Genomic DNA, 17,717 nt, shown 5'->3' with positions numbered 1-17,717 from the left:
GTAGGTGCTGGCTTCCATGTAAAGGTTCTCAGCACACTCTGTAAAACCGGTAAGATGAGGCAGACTGAGCTCTCTTCTCTGATCTGGGATCAGGCATCCTTGGGCCCCATAGAATATTCCAAGCCCTCAATGCAGACCCATTCCTCACTCCCCAACTCCGTCATATCCTTTCTAAGGTCCATTTTTTGTCCCTGTAATTAGCTAGCCATGAGGACAGGCAGAAGGTTGGAGTTCTTGAATTAATGGTAAGAAAGTAACACGAGTGAGTTTCTTTTGCTTCTTCCTCTCTTCTTGCACACAGGTTTCTTTGGTTTGATACTCCAAAGTGTTTCTTAAACAGTGTGGGTGGCCGGGCGTTGGTGGCCCATGCCTTTTATCCCAGCACTTGGGAGGCAGAGGCAGGCGAATCTCTGTGAATTCAAAGCCAGCCTGGTCTCCAGAGCGAGTGCCAGGATAGGCTCCAAAGCTACACAGAGAAATCCTGTCTCAAAAAACAAAGCAAAACAACAACAACAAAAAACAGAGTGGGTGAGTGTATGAAGGAGCTGAGTGTGATACAGCCTCATCTGCAAGTTTGCTCAAAGACATGGCGCTCTCAAGAGTGAAATGACCCTTCCTTAGTCATTCTGACACATCTGGGCTTACCTGCCATTGGATGTGGCTATCTTGGGAAGGGTTGTGTAGAACCATTCCGGAAAGAATGCGATGGCTGAGTCTATGTCCTACGCCAAACCCCATCTGTTTGCTTAACTATGTGCATCCAGAAAGATGGATCTGGCTCCAATGTATCTGCTGCCTAACTACTCAGTCACCACTGTCACTCCACTAGTTATGCAATATTAGACACTACCATAATGCAAGATAGATGAAGTCCCTGTGCACAGATATCTTCCTAGTACTGAAGGAGTCACAAAATAAATGAATATAGGGACCGAGTAAGTTCAGAAATCACTTCGGTGTCTTCAACCTGTGGGTCGTGACCCCAAAGGGGTTGCACATCAGATGGTAGCAAAATCACAGTGATGGAGCAGCAATGAAATGATCTTGTGGGGGGGGTCACCACAACACGAGGAATTGTATTTAAGGCTTGCAGCATTAGGAAGGTTGAAAAGCACTTCGTTAGATGCTTCAGGCATGCAGAGTCAGAGAGGAAGTGCAGCACAGATAAGCAAATGAACTGGTGCTATGGAAGCCAATGGCAGATGGGAAGCACCTTCTCCTCCTACCCCGGGGGAGAACCATATTCCTAATCCAAGCTATACAGGCCACTAGAAACTGGACAGGACAGAGATGGTTAGGGGACATGCTCATAACTCACAGCAAATCATTAAGCACAGCTCCCATGGTGCAAATCAGCTTCCCTTCCAGCCGCAGAGATGAGGTAAGTAAAAACAATTGCTCAGAAAATCACATACTTTTAGAAAGGAATATGCGGAACGAGTGGGATCAAACAGTTAAGTGTTCTACACAACACACCAGGGGCATTCAGTGAATATCTCAGGCCTCCACTAAGTATCTTAGTTTTTTGTTCTTCTGAATCCATTATTCTTTCTTCCCTTATTTTTATTTCTTTTTCTTAGGAATGTTTCTTAAAGAAATCACGGACTGCTATCATACCCAGTTGCCTTGCTGAATGTAGTAGACCCTTGAAATATATTGCTCCTAGCTAAGGTTTCTAAGGGACCCATTCAGGCTAGCGGCACGTAGACATTTTGTTCATTAGTTTGTCGAAGCACTGATTTTGTTTTATTTACTGAGTTTTTCCTCCCCCATGATTTAACTCTTCCAAACATAGGGCGGTTGCATGAAAGGAGCTGTATCATAAATGCTTTTGAGGGTTGTGTGATTTATAAATACAGCCTTCATAATTCATGTCTTGAGTGGCCATGTTAGTGTATTATTTTTATTAAATTTCTGATTTATGTGAGATAGATAAATACACAGATCATTCAGAACAAGGGTGTTTGTGTCTGGGGTTAGAGAGGCGAGCGACCGACAGGGATTTGGATATATGAATAACTCCCTATTGGTCCTAATGGATTTACACAGGAAGACGCCTGTATTCCATGATACAATCTACCTTCACTCTCACATGTGGTTAACTGTATGGTATTGGTATCATAACTAATTTCCGAGCATGTTAAATCAATACCTGTTTTAGATGTTTCCCTTAAGGCATAAAACATAAAAGAACACGTCTGTTTTCTTCTACCCCTTTCCATGTTGAATTTCCAAATTACCTTGGCATCCTTCTGTGTCTTATCTCGCTTTGAATTGTGACTCACTTCAAAGCCACATGCTGCTGTTTCTCAGTGTTTTGAATGATATCCTACATTCAATTAGAATCTGTCTTCTTCACAGTAGACTGTGGAAATAGAGATACTGCCTAACAATGGCTTCGCTTCATAGAAGACAGGACTTACTTAAGATTTCCCGACATCACACTAAGCCATTTTCAAGTTCCCTCCCAAGTGCAGAAAGGAAATTTCACCCTGCTCAGTGGTGCAGTTGTGTGCAAAAGTGTTCGTGTTTCAAGTAACCAAACCAATAAGTCTTATTTCTCTGCTTATTACAATCAGGGGAACAAGCATGCTAATAAAACTGTGTTCAGCAGTTCCTCTATAAACTCCCTCCCCCATTTTAGCTCCACCTGGTATAATAGCAAATGTAATAGACTTTGGAGGCATTTTTAATAAAACCTTTTCAGATGGCTCTATGTGGCGATGCAATTCATTTACAGCTTCCTATTAGTTTACCGTTATAGAGGTCTTGGTCTCTTATCTCAGGGTAAAAAAGTCACCACTTTCACAGGCCCATACATTCCTTTTGATTTAATCTGCTTTTTTTCTTAGTGTTTCAAACCAGGACAAAGGGAGAGTGTCAGTGCTCTTAGCACTATGATGTCTGTGCTCATTCTTGACATGGGTTTTTACCTTGGCCTGATTTTTATTATGAAGCCCCATGTTAACTGTTTTATTGACAATGGCTAAAAAATGCAAGGGGCTATTTCATGATTAGTTTTTATTAAAATAGCTGCAAACTTGTTCTACCTTATCCTTGGGGTGAAACAGTTGTTTACTCAAAATGATTCCTTCTACCTGTGAGATGATCTGGGGAAAAGGGCTTGCACGAAGTGATACGTGGGTGTAGGAGAATGGACAGTCCAAATGAACCATCGCCTCTTTCATTGGCTGCCTCAAGCCTACTGTTAACATTTTAACCAACGTCCTTCTATTCTTAAAAAAAAAATGGCATAGCCTGAGTGAGGGAAATGAATTCCTTGGGCAGGGTTGCTGCTTCTGAAATTTATCCATCAGTTCTACTTTTAGCTCATCATAGTGGGGCTAGATTTTCACCAAGGTACTATGGGATCTATTGGACTCAAGAACAGGTTTTTGTGGTCTTAAGATCTTGATCTTGGGCTTGGGGGCTATCTTTGTGATAACATAGTCAAAAACCTAGGAGCAACAAGACCACCTGAATCTGTGCGATTGGAGGTTCCAGATAAACCCACAAGGTTGCCTTGTTTCTGGTTTCAGTTCAAAATTAAAGATGCATTGTAGTTTTTAAAAATATCAAGAATTCGAAGGTGGTGACAGTAGAGCATTAAGTCATATGTAGGATTCTTAAATGCTGGACCTTGTGTAACTTTCCAGGACTCTCATCCATGAAGCTGTATTCTCCACTCATATGCCTCTGAAGATGAGGGAACTGGCACAACTGAAAAGAGAAACCCTAATGAAATGTCCAGTGAAGGGACACTAAGGTAGAGGTTGTTGTTCCTCATGCATGGGTGGCTGAAGCTCATAATTGAGTCCTACAATCTTGGTTGCATTACCAACTGTTGGCTATAAACTTATTTCTCTAGATTTGAGAAAGAAAGGCTTAAAGTACATCTCCAAAGAACTGAATTGAATAACCCTAAAGTTGTTACGTAGCAAGAGAAAACACTTTGTAAGCCAGCATAAGGATTTTGAAGTGTTCGCTCAGAAATTATGGGGAACAAAGAGATTCTTAGAATAATCAACCATTAACATTTTTCTCTAATAATGGCGTCCTGCTTGGTTCTTTTGTCAACTGGATACAAGGTAGAGTGGGAAGAGGAATCTCATTTGAGAAAATGCCTCCCTCCTCCAGACTGCCTGTAGGCACCAGGTCTGTAGAACATTTTCTTATTAATGATTGGTGTGGGTGGGCTCATCTCACTGTGGGTGGTGCCACACCTCCCCAGGTGGTCCTCAGTTGTATAAGAAAGCTGGCTGATCAAGCCTGAAAGCAGCATTTCTCCATGGCCTGTGCTTTTAGTTCTTGATTCCAGATTCCTGCCTTGAGTTTCTGCCTTGGCTTTCCTTAACCATGGGTTGCAACCAGCAAGCCAAATAAACCCTTTCCTTCCCAGGTCTCTTTTGGTCATGGTCTAACTCATAGCAATAAAAATCTAACTAAGACAAATAAATGGTGATAAATTTTCCCAAAAGAGAACTTGGGAGCTTGGAAAATAGATGAGGCAGCTCCAAGATGTGTTGAGGGCTCAGCCTCTTACTAACTGTGTGGCCTTGAACAAGTCACTGACTTCACTACTGTTCTGGATACTGCGGTCACCACTCCTAGCTGCATCACTGATGACTAAGGTGATAATTCACATGTGAGAACACTTGTCAGGGTTCCTGGGGAATGGAAAGCTCTCATGAGTATAGCTGAATGGAAGTAGAATGCTGTGAGTGAGAAAGGGAGACCCTGCTAGCAGAAGCCACAGTTATTAAAAAGCTAAGAACTGAGGTAAGATCGATCTCAAGTGTTGCAATCTTACCTTACCATTGTTACCTGGGAAGCTTTTGACAAGTGATTTTTATCTCTCTAGCAGCTATATCCATCAGCTGCCAGTAAGTAACAAACCATCTTAAAGTTTAGTAAGTTAAAATAACCGTGATTTATGTAAAGCATGTGACTATGCACAGGTTGCCTGTCTAGACTAGGTAGCTTCAAGTTGCTAACTGGCCTGGGTCACTGGCAGCCGTGGCCATGCCATCTGCTTCCCCTGTCTGTTAATTCTCTTGGGTTGACAGTGTAGCAGGCACATACACTCACTTGTGGAAGCACAAGAGAGAAATTGTTCATATTCTACTTCAAGTTTTGCTCACTTGTGGCTGTGAATCATATGGACCAGTCTAGACCAGCTAATCTTTGCATTGTCATCAGTGCAAGGCAATGGGCAAGGACAGCGAAGTGCATTCCATACCTAGTAGTAAGAGTTTAGGGTGCCAGTGTGGGATATAGTAGCAAAAAAGGAAGGCCACTAATTCCATTTCCTTCAGTCTAGTGAGGGCTGGCCCTTCCATTCTTGTTGCTTCAATGGACTATTTTAACTTGGATAATTTTTATGAAGACATTTGTTTTGTGTAGTTTTGATGGTTCAGGATGCTGTCAGTGTGTACATGAGGGGGAGATACCATGGAAAGATAGGAAATCCAAGACACTGGGAATTCACTAGGTTAGTCTTATTGAAAACAACTTTCTGTATGCACCCAGCCAAGGATCCAAGAAGAATGGGGTTAATTCCATTGGAGAGGGAGCATGCTCTCTATGCCTATGTACCTGCTAAGTAGGTTTCACCTCTTCAGGGTCCATGACCTCTTGTTAATATTGTCACATCAGAGACCAGTATACAAATCCTTGTGGGCCAAACTTCATCCACATCAGAGCAGAAGTTACTGAAATAGACTGTTTTTGAAGATGTAAGCTAATCCATGTGTAGTATTTAGCATGACTAAGGCCAGTTGTAGCCCAGTGAGGTTCAGGTATGTTTCTGATGACCATTCTGTTCACTGCATGGCCCTCAGATAATGAATAATTTTGGATGAGTAAGGCAGGTGCAGGCAAGGGGAGTTGGAAAGTGAAACTTTTACCCAGCCATTAGAAGATGTACACATCTTTCATGAAAAAAAAAAAAGTTCCTGGATGGGGAAGAACAAAGGCAAAAAGCCTACAGGCAAAGCAATCAACTTCAGACACAGATTGGGCTGGAGTTGTGGGTGAATTCACCATCTTTTATTTCTATCACTTATTTTAATGTCCCTGAGGTGAATGGTTATTCTCTTGTCTCACTACTTATTTAGAAAGAGAGCAGCAGCCATGTGTGTTAAGAACCAGCTCCAAACCTGTGTCTTTGCCTGGAACTTCCTGGAGGTTTTCCTTGCCCTGCACAGGTGCTGCCTCCCATGCGTCTGCTGCTTCCATCCTAGTTGGAGAGTGTTCACAAATTCAGAATACCAGAAATCAAGATCTTTGCCTCAAGGCTTCAGTCCTATGTAACGACCTTTAAGAATGGCTATTATTTATGTGCCAGGATCCAGGAAGGTTCCAGAAGTCTATGACTTCTGTTCCCCAGGACCAGTGGAGGTATCAGTGTAAGGCCCTCTGAATGATCAATACTACAAGCTTTCCCACCCAAGCCCCCTTGCACTTTCAATATCTGATGCACTTAGGCTCACTCCCTGAATACCCCCTGTTGTTCTTTTGCTTAAGTTTCTTAGTGGGATGGAACATGAACCAAGAGATTCATTAATGGAGTTTATTAAAGGGAGAAGGGAGGGGGAAGAAGAAAAAGAGAGAGAGGGAGAGAGAGAGCGAGAGAGAGACAGAGAGAGACAGAGAGAGACAGAGAGAGACAGAGAGACAGAGACAGAGATGAAGGGAGAGGGCGAAGGGTGAGAGAGCGAAAGAGTAAGAGAAGAGAGCATAAGTGGGCGGGGGTCTTCTTTTAAAGGGGTCCTTTGCACCTGCATGCACACTAGTACTCATGAAGCCAGAGTACTGCCTGAGTGCATTCTGCCAGGTGACAGGGGCAGACCAGCATAATGCCTGAATCCTTACACCCCAGCTTCACACACACATCCACACACACTGGACACTGATTAACCACCAGGGTCATGGAGCCTCCTGCTAGCACAGCCCACATTGTCGAGGAATGTTAGCATCCCCTCAGTAGCTATAGTCTACAGAAAGATAAGAGACTCCCTTCCGCTCCTGGGGAACATATGTGGACACTGAGGGTGTGCTTTTGAAGACAACCCTGTAGAAAAAAAATGTTATATAGCATGAAGTCACACTTTGGGCTGGATCTGGAATTCTTCCAGCTTTTGCATTCTGGTACGTACATGGGCAAATTTTTAGCCCAAGTGAAATCAGTACTCGGTGACAGGCTCCATGCTGAGCCCCTCAGGTGAGGTGGGAGGGGGCAGGAAGGGATTGTTTTTTTAATTTTTATTTTAAATAGCATTTAAAAATTTATTTTACATACTGAGTATGGTTTCCCCTCCCTCTCCTCCTCTTGTTCCCCCTTCCCAAATGCCCCCTCCCCTTCCACTCCCCCTCACTCTCCATTTATTTTTATTTTTTATCTTTTTTAATTTCGTTTTACATTCCAACCACAGTTCTCCCTCCCCCTGTTGCATGGATAGTGAAAAGAGATGTGGGCAGAGGCACATTCTCTTGAAGAATCTAGATCTGATGCCATGTCCTGAGTCTCTGAAGTCAGATCTTGCATGGCCCACTTGGAATTCTCTAAATAAGCTCCAGAACACACTGAAGACTTCTTGTGACCCTCTGAAGGTATCATTTGGCAGAGGCAGTGCTGGCCCTGAGCGCACATCTTCAAGCTGTGACACCGTAGAGGCTCCGAGATCAGTTGATGAGAGGTGGGAGAATTTTCCTGTACTCCAGTTTCCCCACTGACCAGTCTGCTGAGTAAGTATGGTATTGCGTCCCAGAGGGCACACAGAAATTGGTTCCACTGCCCATGGAGCACCTTGTCATCTTCCTGTCTCCAAATCACTTCCCCACATTGATTCTTGTCTTTCTTCCTCTGATCACCTCCTAAACAAACAGTATGAACCCAAGCCTTGCCTGGGCATGTGAGTTGAAGAAAATCCACTCTAAGACAAGGCATTTCACTGGTTCAGGAGAGATGAGAACATGGAGGAGGTGGGTCTGGAGAGCTGCTGAGCTCTCAGGACTTAGCTGTGGATCAAACACAGATGTGTAAGAGAAAGATGCGCTGAGAATGATACTGCTCTTTCTTTATGCCTCTTGTGACTAGTGGAAAAAATCTGAGGTGTCTGAGATGGAGATAGCAGAGGAAGAGAAAATTGCAGAGAAATTTAAGGAAAACAGCAAGAATATAATGGCCGAGCTGCTCATGGGATAGATTCTAAATGGAAACTCCAGGCAGAACAAAAGCACATGGAGGGCTGGAGAGATGGCTCAGAGGTTAAGAGCACCAACTGCTCTTCCAGAGGTCCTGAGTTCAATTCCCAGCAACCATATGGTGGCTCACAACCATCCATTAAGAGATCTGGTGCCCTCTTCTGGTATGCAGATAAACATGGAAGCAGAATATATAAATAATAAGTAAATAAAATCTTTTTTTTTTTTAAAGCACATGGAAAAAATGGAGAACAATTGAAGAACCTGACTCTGTTCCTTTTGGAAAGAAAATCTTGAAAACTCATTCTTTCAAATGGGTCTTCTTCCTTCCTTTATTCCTAATCATCAATTTCTCTGATTCTATAGAAAGCAATGTTCTGCCATGAACTCCTTCCAGGAATAGAAGGTTAATTTTAAAACCCATTTCCCCCTTTGGGCAGTTTTCAATTGTGGGTCTGTTGACAAGAGTGTATATCTTCCTATTCCTTGTTTCTTGTTCAACAAAGGTAAGTATCTTGTGTAAAAGTTTCATATTATTTATATTCCGAATGAAATATTTGGGAGGGATCCACAGAGCCCTGTTCATAATTACACCAGGACATTAAGCATATATGGGAACAGTCTTAGGCAAGCTAAGGTGCGTAGATGCAATGATGACATGGTTAATGGTGAAAGGGGTGGCCTGCTTCACATCTTCCTACATAGATGTGGATGAAAACATATGACAGAAGGGGAGAGAGAGAGAAAAGAAGGAGAAAGTCAGAGAGGAAGGGGGAGAAGGAAAGTCAGAGGGAGGAAACACATCATATAGAAATACGCTTTAAAGGCCTTTTGTGACACACTTGTACCTGGAAGAGTTTATTTTTCTTTTCTCTGCTTGTCCCTTCCGTATACATGTGGTTAATATTTTATCTTACTGCTTTTAGCACTCATCTATAGTGTCTACTATACACTAGACATTAAATGATTTTTAAATACACTAGGGGGCAGGTTTTTCTTTTCAAATACTCTTGAAAATGGCATTTCTCAATTGCTCCAGTAATCACAGACTATTTTCTGTCTTTTCTATTGCTGTGAGAAGATACCACAACCAACGCAACATATAAAAGAAAGTGTTTATTTGGGGTTTGCAGTTTCAGAGGGTCAGAGTTCAGAATTATCATGGCAGGAAGCATGGTGCTGGCTGGATCAGTAGTCAAGAGCTTGCATCTTGAGACATAGTCACAATGCAGGAAGAGCACACACTGGTAGGGCCTGAGCTTATGGAGCTGCAAAGCTCGCCTCCTGTGACACACTTCCTCCAACAAAGGCCACACCTCCTAATTCTTCTAAAACAGTTCCACTACCTGGGGACCAAGTATTCAGATATATGACCCTATGGCATGTCATTATTAGTCAAACCATCACAATTTCCTTCAGTGAAAATTCTATGCTGTTTGTTATTTTAAGGATGTAACTCAAATTTTATTAAATACTTTTGATGGGGGATAGCCTTCTGTATATATGTTTCTCTTATTGATTGATAAATAAAACACTGTTTGGCCAATAGAGGCAGGAAGACAGGCAGGGCTAGATGAGGAGGATGCTGGGGGGAGAGGCGCCAGAAGGAGATGCCATGTAGAGACTGGATTTGGATCTGAAACATATGCAACAGGCTCATGTTGTAGACATTCCCAGTGGGTGGCAATAATTTTAATATTCTCTGGAATGCTCATGAAGCGGAGTATAACTGTCTAAAGTAGGTCTGTGGCATTTGTAATGGCGTATGAGGTACCTGCCTCCTGGTCCTTGTTGTGGCCTTTCTGCTTCTTAGTTTACCATAATGTGAACAGCTTCGGCCACATGCTCCTGCCACCCAAACTTAGGTGGTCCACCACTATATTCCCCTTCCTGAAGCACTGAAAACACCCAGCTGTAGTCTAAAATAAATCTTTCCTCTGATAGGTGTTATGGTGAAAGTGATGCAAAAATAACCAGTACCGAAAATTGCCATAGAAAACAAATCATTGGGATTAAATCTGACCATACGTTTCTCAGAAATTTGGAATGTGTTTGTGGGAAGAATCTGTTAGAGTTTGGAGATTCAGGCTAGAGACAGCCTAGAATGCTATAATCAGAGGATGGGGGAAACCTGGTGAGGCTGAGAAGGCCAGAGTGCTGACTGAAATTCTGATAACGGATGTTTATAAGGTTTCACATGGGAGTATGAGCTGCCTACACTGGGAACCAGGCAAGAGGTCGCTCATGTTGCATTCTGAAAAGAATCATCTATGTTTTGACAGCGTCCTGAAAAATCCAAGTAGACAGTATTAAAAAGTTCTGGACTAGTTAATTTTGTGAAAGAAGTATCAAAAACAACAGAGCATCCAGGTTTAGGCATGGCTATTGGTGGCAGCATCTAGCCAGGTTTACAGTGAGTTTTAGGAGATAAAATGAGAAAAATATATATATATATATTTAAGAAGTGCAGCTTGGTCACAAAAAGAACATATTCAAAGTTAGTGTATAAGAAGTGATAGTTCTTACAGAGATAAATTTTTCATGAGTGGTCGCTCAGGCTGAGTGGACCTTTTTACAAACTACCTTCAAGTAACCTATGCCTCTGTAAGTAACCCCACATCTATGCTCTTATATTCAGCCCCAATAACCTAGTGGGTTCATTAAGCTGAGTTGAATAGAATTGTTTTATTGTCTGTTATCAGTGGCCTATATTGAATAAATAGATATTTATTCATGTCTCCCCAGAGAAAATCTCACAACACCAAAGTAACTAACAGGCATATGTGGTTTTTAAGCATATAAAATGTGGTTATTTCAGCTAAATAATTGCATTTTAATTGCATTTTATTTCTGTTTAATTAACTTAAATAGTTGTAGATAACTAATTGCTGCCATCTTAGATGGCCAATTAGACTATTTTTAACTACTGGTTGCACCTGAAGTGTTGTTAATTCTTGAAGATTTGTAAACAGTTAAAATGTTATTTATTTGCAGCAGTTTCAACCCATGTCTAGATGGCCACTGAGAGAATTTCCTGACATTGTAGGATACCCTGGAACTTTGGCTTAAATCCAACTCTTCCTTTGACTCCATGATGCCTTTTCTTCTGATTCTCTAGCTTCTGCTTAGAAGCATCTTGTTAAACCTTTGACTGCTGTAGATGTTCAGGGCCAAGGTCAAGACCTCCTCTGATGGCCCTTGTTTTCTGCTGCTTATATTCTGTATGCCTGGGGATTTATAAATAGTTCTGGTATTAGTGACTCTCATTTCTTGAACACCACTCTTTAAAACTTGAAAAACAACCTGCTAGAAATTGCACCCGTGGTTCCTTTCATAATTCTCATTCCCCTGTAGTTTTCACATTATCAAATGGCATCAACCTAGTTGGTAAGCCAGAAATCCAGGAGCAACTTTTGACACCTCCATTTCCTTCCATGAATTCCCATGTCTGAGCCATCTCCTAACATTGGTTAAACTTGGAAACTGTCTCTTGAATTTGATCATCACATTTTGTATCATTTTTATACTAACTCAATATATAATCAATTCTTGCCTGAAACTTCTACTAGAAGTTTCTACATGATCACACAGATGTGTGTGGACAGAATTTTATAATGCATCATGCTTCTATCATTCAAGAGCTGTTATAGTGTTTCTAGAGTCAAGGGCTCAGTTTCCAAGCTTTAGCTTCCAGGTACCTTGTAAAACACAGTTGATCTGAGGTTTCATTCAGAGCCACACTTGAGTTCCTAGAGACTTTTATTTTTTCTTAAAGATAACCTTCTTGATTTCCCCAGACTACAGCTGGACTTATGATATACATTTCATATCAAATAGTACTGCCCTTTCTGAGCACTTATCACAATTGTAATTAATTGTCTTTAATATTGTCTCTGTTGTTGGAAAGTAACCAAAGGCATGCATGCCAAGTACCCATTAAGTGCATGGTGATTCCTTGCTTAAGGGGAAGTTAATCTTACGCTCTTGTCTGGAGTTTGTGAGTGCGATTGCCTTTCTGCAATATCAGGGTTAGGAAATTGATGGGGGTTTGTGTTAGGTAACTGGTCATTTGCTTGTTATCTCAATTCTCAAATCAGTGAGTTTCTCTGTGAATAAAAAGATAAATTACTGAAAAAGTGAAGATTTCAAAACAAGCTCTTGTTGCAAACCTTTACATGTCTGTTGCTGCAGGTGCAGACTGTCCAGCTGTCCTGTAACATTAAACAATTCTCCAAATGTTCAAGTACTTAATTATTTTAAGTACTTGTACCTGAATGCCCTTTACAAATATTGTAATTAACCTATTGATAATACTCTGATTGTTATTTCATCGATGAATACTCCTCCAAGCGTTCGCTCCAGACTTTCACCAATGCCAATAACAGCCCCTGGTTTCTGATCACCACATAGTTGTCAATTCTTGTGAATAATCTTTAGAACCAGCTGTCTTTCTGCTGTAGGACCTCATATGCCAGCTGCAATACTCAAAAGTGGTACCTTTTCTATTTCTTTGCCTTGTTTTCAAGCATGGACCCAAGATTTCTCATATAGGAAGGAAGGAGTAATTCGTGCTTCTGGTTTTCCATGAGACTCCTTCTCTTTACCTATTAATTGCTCAACTGACCTTGTAACTAGACTTCTCTTTGATCTGGAAATTTCACGATGGCAGATGTTTTCAAATGCTCCAATATTTTCCCTCCCAGGTGAAGTGGACTCTTTGTGGTGCTTGTTTACATATTTTGCTTGGCCACCATGACTTAATTCTGTAACTTTTTCCAGGAACAAAAGTGATACATATTGATGGTGAGAAGGAATTCCATGGTATACTGGTATCAACTTGAGACATTTGTCATTGGGGTGTTTGCTTGTTATCAGAAACAGGTTAATATGTCTATGGCACAAACCCTTGACTTTGTAAGTTCATAATAAATATTTCACAAAGTAAGGCCACTATATGAAAGTTAGTTAAAGGAGTTGATTGAAAAAAAATAATGCCACAATTATCCTCTGTATTTTAAAGAAGTAAGCTTATGGTTTGAATGGTAAACAAGACAGAGCTGTATGTGGTGGTGCATGCCTATAGTCCCAACACAAGGGAGAGAGTTCCACACTAGCCAGGGCTACCTGGTAAAGCCCTTGTCTCAAAAAAAAAAAATCAAAAGATCAAAATGAAACCAATGCACTAATGTAAATAAAAACCATCCAAATAAATATAGTAAATACCAAGGAAATTACTGTAGCATTGTGATTTATTTTGTCTAATAATTAAATTGTCAAAATGTCAGGAGATACTTATGCCCCTCTGATCAATGGCTTCAGAGGAATCGTTTTCATTTTCCAAATTCATATAAACCTATGTTTCTCTTTTATCAATTAATCTTAACAACAATAAATATAAACATTTTAGAAACATTTTTATTTTCTAAGGAAAATTATGGAGCAGGTAATCATATCTGGGCTAGTCAAAGCTGTGTGCTGCTTCAACTCATGGTGGAAAGCAGAGCCCAAAACATGTGTGTGCCTGAGTAGTGTACCATGTAGTGGTACACAGGGCATGAGTGTTTCATATTCAGAGGCTTATTTGGTATCTAACCCAGTCTAAGAACTCACTATCACCAGGCTTTAATCCCCTCAATGGGCTGAAACTTTCAAAAGCCAAATACTTCTTCCTAAGGCCCCACTACCTCTCAGCAATGTCACACTATGGTCTAACACTCCAACAATCAAACTTTGAGGAGCCACATTCAAGCCACAATAGACTCTAAGTAGTAATGAATGAATTTAAGGATATGATAGATTCTATTGCCATTGTATTGTAAAAAGCTATTTGTTCCAGTGTTTTCCTGCATTAAAATATTCCCTCATCAGTGCCTCTTGGCATACCTTGTCATCATTGGAGCATCTTCACATTAGGTTCAGGGATGCTTCTAAGGCCTGGATTTAGTCCAAGGACAAAGGATGCTACTCTTGGTCTTAGGTCTTGTTCCTCTTACCTTGATCATTTCACTTTGTCATTTCTGCAAACCTTTAGGATACTGCACCTAATTTCCCACATACTCTAAGTGTATTAAATGAAATAATGCAGGCTGTGCCCTCTGAGAGTTTGGTAAATACTGCTTTCTAGAGGTTCGGCCGAATCAGCCTGCACACTGAGACAACTCTCTTTTTAAATCCGGTTTGCTACACATTGTCAACTGTAACTCTGGCAACAGTTTTATATCTTTCTTTGTAACTGGGGATCTTGTTTTCTGAGCACTTGGGTGTCTCAGGAAAACACTGAGGGGGGCTAGGACCAAGGTACCTCAACTTCATTAACATTACCAAATAGCTCCATAAAAGGCAGGGCTTTAAGAAATTTTTTGTTTGTTTTTTTTTTTTTTTTGTGTGTGTGTGTGTGTGTGTTGGAAAGTGGTCAATTTGAAATTGCTTTATTATGCAGAGTTACCAGGATAGACATGTTTTTTGATGCATTCAGTGTGTTTAGAAATTGAATTAGTAATCATATTCAAATTTGCATTTCATTTAAAATAATCTGGTATTTCCTTATTTGGCCAGAAGATCTGCGGACACGGGTCAACATTCTTACACAGCAAAGTTCAGTTTCAGATGAATAGATTTTGCCTCTTTTTTTTTTTTTTTTTTTTTTCAAATTTGATTTGGGGCACTTTTGCATCATTGCTAAGTTTTGGTTTCTCTTTAAGGAGACCTCTAGCATCACCTGCATCTCACTACATTGGAGGGACTTTTGTGTTGACTGCTGGAGTCTTCACAGAGCTGTGGAAAGCAAGCACCCATTCCCAGTGGTCAAAGACCAGGAGAGGGACCTTGCCATTCCATCAATTCTGTGTTCCCTTGGGACTTCCTGAACTTTTTGCACTGATCCTAAAGACAGAATAAAGAAGGAAAACACGATCAAAGCACAGAGCAGTCTTTAAAGATAAAACCTTTTCTTTAAGGTAATACTGCAGTCACAGGCAATTGTAAGAAATGATACAGAGAGATCATATGTATTATCTATGTACTATCTACCCTGTACTGAATTTTTTCCAGTAGTAGCATGTTCTAACTCTAAAATGCAACACCCAGAATATTCATACGGATAGTGTTAAGGGTGTAATAATACCACCACCATAGGATTCTACTTACCTCTTAGGTCACTCCCACATTTCCCTCCGTCCTCCGTCCTGACTCTTAAGCACAACCAGTCCCCTTTTCATTCCCACATTTGAGGAGTGGAAGAGGATGGACTCACATATTACATTACACACCCTATTGGTGTTGTCTTTTCTTCCTTCTGCATTGTGCCAAGGCATTGTGTATATTAATTTATTATTTTTTCACTGCCAAGTATTAGTGCATCAGATGTGTATGACATGATTTGTTTAGCCATTCACCCACTAAAGGACATGTGCTATTTTTAGTTGTAGGATAATAAATTAGCTAGGAAACTAGCAAATCAATTGGCTATGTATAGGTTTTTGTATGAAGCTGGGTTTGGTTGCAGTGTAGCTGCATGCTTAGTGTTATGAGAAACAGCATAGCAGACTGTCAGAGAGACTGCATCATGTATACCACACTGGCAATCTACAAGGGTTGTAGTCTGCGGCTTCCTTTCCAGCATTTAGTGTTGTCACTGATTTTTTTTTTCTGACAATAACCAGTGGTATCTCATTGTGGCTTAGCTTGCATTTCCCTGGTGCCTAATGATGCTCAAAGCTTTTCAAAGTAGTCTTTTGCAGATGAAATATATGCATCTATATTTACTTTTAAAGTTATGTTTATTTTATGTTTATGGGTGTTTTGCCTGCATTTATGTCTGTCTACTATATGTGTGCCTGGTATCTGCAGAGGCCAGAAGATGACATTGGGTCTCCTGAATTGGAATTCCAGATGATTGTGAGCCACCACAAATGTAGACTGTCTGGAAGAGCAGCCAGTGCCCTTCCCATTAAGCCATCTCTCCAGCCACCTGCATTGGCTACTTTTTATAGCTGTGACCAAATACTTGACAGAACAGCTCAGTGGAGGGGGGATTTATTTGGTTCACAGTTTTGGATGATTGAATCTACGGTTGCTTGGTTTCATGCAGGACACCATGGGAATGGGAGCCCATACAGAAGGCCTTCTTCATCATTTGGATGCTAGGAAACAGAGAAAGGCAGGTAAACTCCAGGGACTATATAACCTCAAGGATATCTACCCAGTGATCTCTTCCCCCTATGTTCTATCTCCTAAAGTTTCAAGAACATTCCAAAATAGTTCTGAGAGCTCTCCAGCAAAGACCCCAGGACATGATCCTATTGAGTCACTATATGTCTAACCCCTAACAGTATAATTTAAGACCTGGAATCAATGTGTGGTGTTCCACTTCAATTTTGAGTCCCAAGTTAATTTATAACTGGAGGGGGGTGAGTAATAAGAGAGAATAATATTTCATCTTGAACTTGTGACCCCTGGATTAAATCCTATGATGTATGAACAGATCAGGGGTGACTTGCTTGCTCTGAGCTGAGTAGGTCCTCTGCATATACCTTATTGTTGTGTAGCTTACTGTTCTTGTGGGACTCCCAACAATGGGAGTGATGGAGTGGGGGGGATCTCTGCCTCTTTTGCCTGCTTTTGAGACCCTTTCATCCTACTGGGTTGCCGCTTCCAGCCTCGTTATGAGGGTTTGTAATCTAGTCTTACTGTATTATGTTAGGCCATGTTCCATGGCTATCACTAAGAGGCCTGCTCTTTTGTTTCAAGGGAAATGGAGGACTTGATCCTGGGGGCAAAGGAATTGGAGGGGGAGTGACTTGGAGGAGTGGAGAGAGGGACCACTTCAGTCCAGATGTAATGTATGAGAGAATAATAATAAAAATAGTGGGCTTAAGGCAGAAAGTATCAAATAGTGTGTCTAATCAGTTGAGAGAGAAGGAAGAGATGTTGAAGTAGGTGGTGAGTTAACTGTTCAAAATACAGTTGCTACTTGGAATGAGATAATAAATCAAATGGCCCAGAGGAGGTATAATTATAAATAAGACATTTTTGGGGCCATGATCTTTGAGGCAGTTTGAATGTAATTGGTGCCCATAATCTTATAGGGAGTGGCAGTATTAGGTGCGACTTTATTTGAGTGAGTGTGGCCTTGTTGGAGGAAGTGTGTCACCATGGGGGCAGGCTTTGAGGTTTCCTATGCTCAGGATACTGCCCAGTATCTCAGTTGACTTCCTGTTGCCTGCAAGATGTAGGACTCTCCAGCTACTTCTCCATCACCATATCTGCCTGCACGCCACCCTATTCCCCACCACGATGATAATGGATAATGGACTGAACCTCTGAAACTGTAAGCCACTGCCTCAGTGAAATGTTTTCCTTTATAAGAGTTTCTGTGTTCATGGTGTCTCTTCACAACAATAGATACCCTAATTAAGACAATTTATCCCCAGACCCTTCTTCTGTGCTCTATCTATCTATCTGTCTATCTATCTATCTATCTATCTATCTATCTATCTATCTATCTATCTATC

Source organism: Cricetulus griseus, chromosome 6 (genome assembly GCF_003668045.3).
Source record: "Cricetulus griseus strain 17A/GY chromosome 6, alternate assembly CriGri-PICRH-1.0, whole genome shotgun sequence".
Classification (NCBI taxonomy): Eukaryota; Metazoa; Chordata; class Mammalia; order Rodentia; family Cricetidae; genus Cricetulus; species Cricetulus griseus.
The sequence above is the reverse complement of the archived record's forward strand: the minus strand, read 5'-3'. Positions refer to the sequence as shown.